We start from the raw sequence: 10,923 nt of genomic DNA, 5'->3' as shown, positions 1-10,923 counted from the left end.
ATAAGAGGCTGGAACTAATGGGTCAGGCAGTGATTAAAAGAATACAGTTTCCGTGTAATTATTTCGGGGCATAAGCTAAGCTAGCCATGTGGGCGGCCGGGTGGCGGAAAGCTCCCCGCTGCTCTTATTTCAACATACTAGCATAAGTAGTATAAGTGTGATGAAGAATGTGTTTCTATGCAAGTATGTTAACATGCCAAGCTAAATAGACACAACATCATGGTCTGAAAAAGATTTGCACAAATTGCTATTGGAATTTTTACAGCTGCTTTGGAAACTCAGTCTGGACTCCATTGGCTTCTCTGGCTTGTCATCATCAAAAGAATTCATAAGTTGATCAGTGTAGACAGCAGAGTGTATAAATGATTAAGGGAGAGTAAAGGTTCAAGGTGTGGGAGAAAATGATGAGCAGAATTTACTACCAGACCTTCATTCTAAACAGTTTACCACAGTCCAGAGTCTCCAGAACAGGGACTTTCTTGTATGGGACATTATCCTTTCTGGTAAATTGACAAGAAGTGACAAAGGTATGGCTTGTTTTCTTTATCATTCTCTTGCTGTATAATAATTTTATAAATTCTAGATCTTCTCAAGTTATGTTTACATATTTATTAATTAATGGCCTTCTGTACTGCTCAAGATGTTAAATCTCTTCCTAGAGCCAAAGATAGGACTCAGGAATCATTCTACTGCCAACAAATAATGCATTGCTTTTCTAGTCTTTGACTTTACATGTTGATTACAGTGATAGAGGGGAATGCCCTTCCAATGTTCTCTAAGCTTGCCAAAATATAACTAACAACGTAATACAACTATTTCAGAAAGTAATTTCTCAATGTATCATGAAGTAGTGACATACAATAATCCATGGCCTATCTGATTCACTTCTAAAACTATAAGAAAATAAATATTAATGGCCCTCAAAATGCTCATGATAATCCCATACAAGAAATACTTCAAGTACCTTTAAATAATAAAGAAAATATTTTTTGTAATATATATACAAGAGAGTTACACAGCAATGAAAATTAGTACTGACTTATGGCTAAATCTCAAACACAGAAACTTAAATATTAAAATATTCCTTTATAAAATGATGGAAGAAATGAGAATTATTTGATTTAGATATAACTGGATTAATTTTGTATGTTTAGAGCTAATAAATTAAATATCAAAATATTTAACAACCTCAATGTTTAAAACTGAAATGTAAATTTTTTGATTTTATATTATTTTAGTCATTGTCAACCTATAAAGTTTACTTTAATATATATGCAATATAATAAAATAATGACATATTTTTTGTATATAATATATCACTATTTATATTTGAATATAAAATAATCTGAGAATACCCAATGTAAACTTTTCTGTATAATATCAATACATTATCTGATGTGATGTTTATGAACTTAACAGTTTCATTCTACATAACTCTATAAATTTGTTTCCAAAGCATAAAGTGCCCATAAAATATTATAAAATAAATCTATAACTGAATCATGAGATATATAATATAATTAGGAATTCAATAGAATCTATTATACAATTAATTAAGTCAACTGTATGAGAAAAAAATGATCATGAATATACAAATTGAAAAATCGACTCATAATTGATTAAGTGACTACTTCTGAATATTGCCTTCCTTAGTAAAATGATGCATAAACTTGTATTACTATTTTTTCATTACATTCATTATATTTTAAATTAGTTTCAAAATAACCCCAGGAGATGGATATTATCGTATACATTTTATGAAGAATAGGTTAAGCCTAATCAAGACTAAAAATATTATAGAGGTCACGAATACAATTGCTCTCCGAACATGAAGTAAAAGTGTGTGCATCTATTCTTGAAGATGTAATCATTCCATGGTATTAAAGTAGAATTATTTCCTAAACTGTTCATTTGCTAATAAAAACTTTTTCAAGACAAAAAAGACACGAAATAAAAAAGCAGAATTATATAGTATTCGTGTACTTAAGAAAATGTGATACATGATTTAAAAGTTTTAACTAAAATTGTCATGTTTTAAGTTTTCAGTTTCTCTGTTTCTAGCTAATGTCATAAATAGAATTCGGCATTAAATGTTTGTAGAATGAAGGTAAAAATCCTCATCTGGAACATTGTGTGACCCCACTCTAAGGGCAATAACTGAGGAACAAGTTATTTACTAAAAAGTTCGTAGCCTCTGGGAGAGGGAAAAACATTCTCCTCTGGGAATATGGGCAATGGTAAGTTGTCCATGTTCCAGGAAATAGTCCACAGCCACGCACATATGGGCAACACTAGAAGAACTTAATAAGTCATTTGAGGAAATCAAATTAGAAAACATAAATTGTGAGGTAGACATGTGGAGGAATGCCTAGGTAGTTTGGTAGAGAAAATAAAGACATGAATATAAAATATTTCATCATATACATGTGTGAAATTATCAAAGAGTTTCTTTAAAAGGGGCATTTTTTCTACATCTCATGTGTGCTAGCCTCCATGCTGAAGATTTTTCATTTCTGATAGTAATTTTATATTAATATTTGTCATCATGGTTTACTTAAGTCTTTTATTTTTATTTTTATGTTTTTGCCATTAGATTCTTTCCTTCCCAAAAGCCCAGGGAACCAGACCAAGTGTACTCAACCCCACTATACTGACTTTTACTTTTGCAAAGTCAACTCCTTGACTAGAATACAAATTTCTATAAGGCGCTCATTGGTGTTCTTATTTCACACTAATTTATAATATACTTTTCAAAAGGCCTAACATATATATGTTAGGAATATGTATATGAAATATATATATATATATGTGTGTGTGTGTGTATATATATATACATATATTTATGGAATTTTCCATATACACACCCTCCACCCCACACACACATGAAATAAGAAAATGTAATTAAAATAACCTTTTTTTAAAACTAGAAGGGTCAAATTGTCTACATAAAACACTTAGAAACAGTGTTCTTTTTACTAAAAATTAAATAAATGCAAAACAAAAGGTATACTGCAAAATAATTTTCTTTTCATATTATATGCACACAAATATATTATCAATAAAGTATGTGTGGCTCAAACCTATACAAAAATATAAACATTCACACAGGCACACACACACACACACACATCTATTGGTTTTTCAAGATAGGCTTTCTCTGTGTAACAATCCTATCTGTTCTAGAACTAGCTCTTGTAGACCATAATGTGACCAAACTCAGAGAGAGCACCTACCTTTGCATTCCAAATGCTCGATTAAAAGTGTGTGCCACCACTGTTTGTCTTAAATAGGCACATATTTTTGTTTCATCTATTTTTTACAACTTAAGTCAAATATTTGAAGAAAATATATACAGTAATGGAATCACAGCACGATTTTGAAGAGTAAAAATATCTAGTTGCAATGTAAGTGCCCAAAATAAAGGGAAAGCATCACTAAGCAACAGAATGTTTTCAGGATGAAAACGAGGCAATTTTGCAAAAGGAAACTAAATGTCATAAGTCTTCTTTTATCATTATCCTTCTACCCCTTCAGATTTCTTCTTCTCTTCCCATGGTCTCTTTCGTAATGTCATGACCTAGATCCCTCCACATACTCTATTGCAAATATGTTAAGAATGTAGAAGCTGGCTAGACCAGTCATTGGTTGGCCACTCCCACACTCTCTGTTCCATCCTTACTCCAGCACATCCCATAGGTAGGAGAGACTATATGAAGATGAAGGGTTTTGTGTCTGGATTGATGTCCCAAATCCGCCAATGGAAGTCTTACCTGGGTTAGAGAAGATGGGCAGTTCAGGTTACCAATCTGCTATTGCTAGGAAGCTTAGCTAATATCCTTCTTGTAGATTATTGGGAGATTCCCTTGTGTCAGGTTTCTACTTGAACCTGAAATGTCCTCACCTTGAAGTAGTCTCTTTCAGGACTAGCCCCCTCCAACCTCCTCAAACCTAATACCTCATGTGCCCGTCCTGACCAGCCCACAGTCCGCTCATGACAGTTCTAATTCCCCTTCCAGGGAAATCTGGGCATCCCCCCCTTGAAGCCTCCCTCTTAGCGAGTCTCTCTGGGTTTGTTGACTGTAGCATAGTTGTCCTTCGTTTCACAGCTAATATCCACTTATAAGCGAATACATAGCATGTTGTCTTTCTTGGTCTGGGTCCTCACTCTACTCATACGGGGTCACCTTCCTCATGCTTAATCCATAACAAGGAGCTTAGTCATATTGCACCTTGATGTGCCGTGTTTTGTTGATTTACATGGGAGGACGGCACTTTTCTGAACAGAAATGGAGGAAGAATGGACTAGGGGTGGAGGCAGAGAGGATTGAAGGGAGACTTGGAAGAGAGGAAGAAGTAACAACTTCAGCTGTGATATTAAAGAAAAAAAGAAACAGAGACAGAGAGAGGGAAAAGGGAGGGAAGGAGGAAAGGAAGAAAGGAGGGAAGATGGGAGGGAAGGAGGGAGGGAGGGAGGAAAGAAGGGAAAGAAAGAAGACACAAAGCTGTATTTTCTATGAGTGTGTCTTATTTCACTTAACATCATTTCCATTTCATACCCAACGAGCAAATGCCATGGCTGCATAAACTCTATTGTGGTTTCACAGCACATTTTCATTAGCCATTCAACCATTGATATAGGCTTGTTCTGCTTCCTAGTTATTGTGAATAATGCAGCAATAAAAATGGATGTGCAATTGTCTTTGAGGTACAACTGAAAGTCTTTCAGATAACATGAAGAAATTGTTTTAGATGAGTCACATGGTAACCATATTTTTAGTTTTTGAAAATTTAAGATACTGATTTGCATTACTTAGATCAATATATTTGTGGAATTTTCTAGTTTTATTCCATTATCATTTCATAAGATACAAGGAATTATTTCACTTTTAAAGCTTGCTCTGTAGCTGATTAGTTCTACAGCTTTCAGGAGCCTTTGAGGACATGTATTTTATATCTCTTAGATGGAATATTCTGTTAATCTACTAAGAAGTTCATGCATTATGTGGATTGGCCAGGAAGTTAGTTGTTAAAACTGAACTTGAGTGATTTATATAAATACAAGAGTGAGCTTATGACTTCCTTCACTATTTCTCTGTAAGAAACTATCTGCTATTACTTGTCATTTACTATTTGTTTTATGAAATTGGAAACCATAAAGTTCAGTGTATATACTTTTGTATTCACTATATCTTCCTTTGACTTGTTCTAGTTAGTAAGATTCTGTAGTCTTCCTTATTTCTTTCAACTTTCTTTAATTTAATATCTACTTTTATACAACCCAATAGCTTCTCCAGCCCCTCTTCTGCTCCTATTCATGTCTCCTCTGGATTTACAACTAACCTTCAATGGTTTGGTTATGTTCATATTTACTAATGAGCTATAGTTTTTGGAGAGAAAAGAAAGTTGTTGCCTTGTTTTTATATTGGTAAGTTATACAGTGGATGGAAACTATTTAAAATTATGGTCACTACTAACATGAAATTGTTATTTTCTACGGCTTAATGCTACCTCGAAAGTAGCTTGGATCTTTGTTAGTTATTGTATTTCTTCTTAAGGAGTATTAGGAGATCACTGTGTTTGGAATGATGTTTGATTTTTCAACTCTTCTATATACATGTATCACTCTAATAAAATTTATTTCTTCCTCTTTTGGGAATTAAACTCTTTTTCTTTCTCCTTAAAATATTTTCTTTCAGTCTGTCTTTGTTGTCATGAATTGCTTTAGTTTGTATGTGTCTATAAATGCTTTATCCATTTTAAATATAGCTTTGCTCAATATAGGAATCTTGAGTGGCACCTGTTTATTCTCAGGGTTTTAAATATGTCCAACCATGCTTTCCTGGATTTTAGGGCTGAGATGAAAGACACAATATTATGTTATTGTGCTTGTTTGTCTAAGTTAGTTGGCTTTTAACTCCTAAAGCATTTATTATTGTTTCTTTGCTTATGTATTTGACATCCTTACTCTCTTTTGTTTGTTTGTTTGTTTGTTTTTGTTTTGTCTTGGTTGGTTGGTTGGGTTTTGATTTTTTGAGACAGGGTTTCTCTATAGCTTTGGAGCCTGCCCTTGAACTAGCTCTTGTAGACCAGATTGGCCTCGAAGTCACAGAGATCTGCCTGCCTCTGCCTCTCTAGTGCTGAGATTAAAGGTGTGCAGTATGAACTCAGTTCATATTGACTATCATTTTTTCATGGATAGGTTTCTCTTTAAACACATTTTTTAATGTTATTGGATTTGAAATTCATGTTTTTCCCTAGGTGTAAGTGGTTATCGGTTGTAAATTTGTGGTCACTTTTTAATGGTGGCTATACAGGTTTGCAATGAAAAAGATCGAGTCAGATGGAGAGAAATGTAAAAGGGACAGTTTGAAGGCACAAACAATAATAGGAAAGTTAATGCTGTTCTCAAAGTTTGCCCTGAAAGAAATAAGATTGCTGTCATTAAAAAGAGGCTTCCTGATCTACAACAGAGTGAGGGAAAGTTTCTTCTAAGTTTCCAACATGGAAAAAAAAAGACTTCCCTGATATTACAAAGAACAATAAAAAGCTGCTGCAAATGTGGTCTAGTGGGGCCAGGGTTCAAACTCATGTGGTGATGACCTTAGAGTCACAAAAGGTACAAGTGTTAAGGAGTCAAGAATCTTCCTTCATGGTTTCAGAAACCTACTGAGGCCAGACAGCATGTCATAATTGTACATGAAAGACTGAAGAGGTCAAGAGGCTCCAAGAGACCATTGTATGAAGTAAAATCTGAGTTTTGTTGCAACTCTCAAAATACTGGAGATGCCAGAACCGTAGGATATCTACCAAGGAAACCTGCATACAAGAAGTGGAAACAGCTAAATGAGGAAAGATAATGTGCAGGCAGGTAGAATGAAAGGGAAAACCAGCCAATTTCTTTGACATCACACACTGAAATAAAGGATTCACTATTTGTCCTGCTGGGTTTTGGTCTTGATTTGGTCTAATATTTCCTCCCTACAAGCCCATGCCTCCTTTTCTAAATGGCAATTTTTATTTTGTATATTTTTTGTGCTATTGTAATTTAAAGTATGTAATGTTCTTTTTTAAAGAGGGTACAATTAACAGAATCTCTTAATTTTTAAAAAAGACTTTGGACTTTTTTTTATTTAGACTTATTTATTAATGCTGGCAATATACTCAGAATCCTCAAGATTACAGCAATAGATCACCAGGAAATATTTTTTTGTTTCTTTTTTTTAAAAATTTATTTATTTATTAAGGATTTCTGCCTGTGCTTTGGGGGAGCCTAGGCAGTTTGGATGCTCAACTTACTAAACCTGGATGGAGGTGGGCGGTCCTTGGACTTCCCACAGGTCAGGGAACCCTGATTACTCTTCAAGCTGATGAGGGAGAGGGACTTGATGGGGGAGGGGGAGGGAAATGGGAGGCGGTGGCGGGGAGAAGACTTTGGACTTTTAAATGGTGTTGTAACCGAAAGCCCCTAGTGGCTATTGCAGTGAGAATGAGTGCATTTTGCATTATGATACGGCTATGAGACTACGGGGACCAGGAAATGGAATGTGGTGTGTTAAGTGAGAGATATTTCCCATATGTTCAGGCATTTGAAGGCTTGGTACTCAGTTGATGGAGCTGATTGGGTAAGCTTAGGAGATGTGCCCCTATAAGAGGAAAGGTGTCACTAGAGGCAAGCCTTGAAAGGTTAAACACTTTTACGTTCTCTCTTGCTATTTTCTGCATTGGTGCTTCAGATTATGAGTCCTCAGCTTCATGTTTTTGCTGCTATATCTGCCATTTGTTGCCATGTCTCCTCACTAAAATGGACTCTCATTCACCTGGAATCAAATAAATAAGCACCAATACACCTTCCTTCTATAAATTGCCTTGTTCATGGTGTTTTCTCAGAGCCATAGAAAAGTAACTAATACAAGAACAAAGACTGAGTTGTCCAAGGGACCACACATAGGAAGTGAACTCACCATAAGCCATGTTAAAAGGATTGACAGAAAAAAAAAATTACCTTTAGTGAGATACGGCATTTTCCCTTCCCCAAATTCCTTTATTCAGTACAGTTTCTTATGCAACAAGGTGATGCTGGTTCATAAATCTGCCAGGCTTTATGTATTACTCTGAAAAGCATAGCTTTACTTTTTCTTTCTATCTCTGTTCTTAGCCTGCTTTTTCTGACATCTTGATCTTCTCCAACTGTTTGGGCTTCATAACTGTTTCTGTGAAGCCTCTTACTCCCACCATGTATCTTTTTCTTTGCCATGTGTCTGACCTCCATGTCACCAAAAGAACATACTTTTGTTTTTTCTCCCTCTTTTGACATGCTGCTGAAGCTGACAGCTTGCCTGTCCTGAGTTTTTTTTTTCTTGTCAACTCTAGTAAAATTGTTCTTGAGCCCTGTTTAAGTTATCTCTTAAATTCATTTACTAATTACACTTAGAAACTCAAGAGGGGGCCCAGATTTTTCCTACTAACATCAGTTGTCGTAAGGAAAATTTGAGGTGTAAATATTTAATAGAAAATGAGTTGTCAAATAACTAAATGTTTGACCTCAAGATTTTAATAAAAAAGAAAAATATAAACCAGCAGATGGTAATGCATAATAAAATCAAAGAGCTAATTAATAAAATGGAAATTGAAAAATACAAAAGATTCATGAAATAAAACAAAATTCTAATTACTAAAACAAAAATAACCAGGAGATTTATTTTCTTTTTATAGTCTCTTGACTGTGCACATCTTTGTCTTCAACCAAAAGAATTACAATTTTGTCATGGGATAGTGTTCTTGTACACTGTAAATATTTGTCACTTGTATTGGTTTAATAAAACACTGATTGGCCAGGAGTCAGGCAGAAATTATAGGTGGTATGACCAGATAAGGAGAATTCTGGGAAGAGACAAGGCAGAGATGCACTTGCTAGCCTGATGCAGAGAAAGCAAAATGAGAATGCCTTACTGAGAAACAGTATCAAGCCACCATTCAAAACACAGATGAGAATAATGAGTTAATTTAATTTGCAAGATCTTGTTAGTAATAAGCCTGAGCAGTAGGTCAAGTAGTTTGCAATTAATATAAGCCTGTGTGTGTGTGTGTGTGTGTGTGTGTGTGTGTGTGTGTGTTTTGGGACAAAACAACTGTGGGAAAATTTAATCTATAAATGGTGCCCAATGTTATGCAACTACATCCACATAAGACCTGAGAAATCTAGGAAAGGGACTCTAGACACCAAAGAACAGAGCCAACTACAGATTCTTGGTAGCAGCATTTTCTTGCATGAGCTCTATTTGCTAGAGGAAAGTAGAGGTGTGGTTCCTTTAAGAAAGGTTTTCTAACAACCTTAGCAGCAAAAATTGTGTGGCTCTTTTATGATTTTAAAAAGCCTTACTATCAAACATTTTAATGGCATTTATAAGAATACAACAGCATGTTTCTTGGTGGTGTCGTGGACCTAAGAACTCTGCAGAGTTGTGACAATAAATGTGATTCCCACTAGTACTTCCACCATGAAGCTAGACTCTCAGATAGCCAAAGAGTGAGGCAGAGCCAACTGTCAAAGCCACTGCTCTAATTCTAGCCATACCAGTTAGCAGATTAAAGACTCATGTGGTTATAAAAAGATAGGTATACATTAAAGACAGATTCAGATGAAAAGTAGAGTTATAAAAAAGCCATGTAAAGCTAGAAAATGCCAAGTCTGGATATTGTAGATTATTAGATTGTCTTTTAATTGACTTCTGAGAAAAAACAATAGCTGCTTAAAAACATTTGATTAGGAATACTGCTAGATTAAACCAACCTAAATATTTTAAAATTATATTGACTTCAAATTTAAGTCAATAATGTTACTTTGGGAAAGAAGTTCTGATTTTATTTTCATAGGAAATGAGAGGTTGTGGATTCATTCTGGCATAAGAAAAATCAGGTGTGGTGTAGAAAGATCCAGTGAAAAAATCTACGGTAGGAATGGATGAACCAGATGATCCAACATTTCAGAGTGTCTCTTTTGCAGTTTCTTCTGTGTTTTACATCCATAATAGCTTCAAGGTAACAGATTGAGGTGATCCAGTCTTGCAGAATTCTACATTCATGATTTGACAATAATCCTTAATTTTCTCAGGGTACCTCAAAGATTATCAGTGCCACCAATAAACAGGAATTAATGTAGAAAACTTTGCCAACATTCCCAAAAATGGATTATGGATGTTTGTGTTTGTTTACAGTGTTGGTTATAAGTTGTGGATAATGGTCTTGACAAAAGCTAAACAAAGAGGTTAGATTCTGGATTCTTGCTTTGAAAAAAATAGGGGGGATGCATAAGACAATTGCACTTGTACACTGTAAGAATTTGTCATTTGTATTGGTTTAATAAATCTCTGGTTTTCCAGGAGCCAGGCAAAATGTATAAGCAGTGTGACCAGACTAGGAGATCTCTGGAAAGAGGAAAGGCAGAGACATAGTCACCAGCCAAATACAGAGGAAACAAAATGAAAATGCCTTACTGAGAAAAGATATCAAGTAATGTGGCTAAACATAGTAAGAGTTATAAGTTAGTTTAAGTTTTAAGAGCTATTTAGTAATAATCTGGATCAATAGGCTAAAGAGTTTGTAATTAATATAAGACTCCATGTGTTTATTTAGAAATGGATGACTGTGGGACCAGGAGGGCCCATATTAATTTCATCAAACTTTCTGTATTTTCTTTAGGTTTGTTCTGTTAAATAACATTTTTTATACTGTTCATATCATGGAGTAGAAAGTTTTTCATTTTAGAACTTTAAGTCTTTGAAGAAAGAAATTGAAGAGGACACCAGAAAATGGAAGGACCTCCCTTGCTCTTGGATTGGTAGGATCAACATAGTAAAAATGGCAATTCTACCAAAAGCAATCTATAGATTCAATGCAATCCCCATCAAGATCCCATCAAAATTT

Source organism: Microtus ochrogaster, chromosome 6 (assembly GCF_000317375.1).
Source record: "Microtus ochrogaster isolate Prairie Vole_2 chromosome 6, MicOch1.0, whole genome shotgun sequence".
NCBI lineage: Eukaryota > Metazoa > Chordata > Mammalia > Rodentia > Cricetidae > Microtus > Microtus ochrogaster.
Note: the sequence above shows the minus strand (reverse complement) of the source record.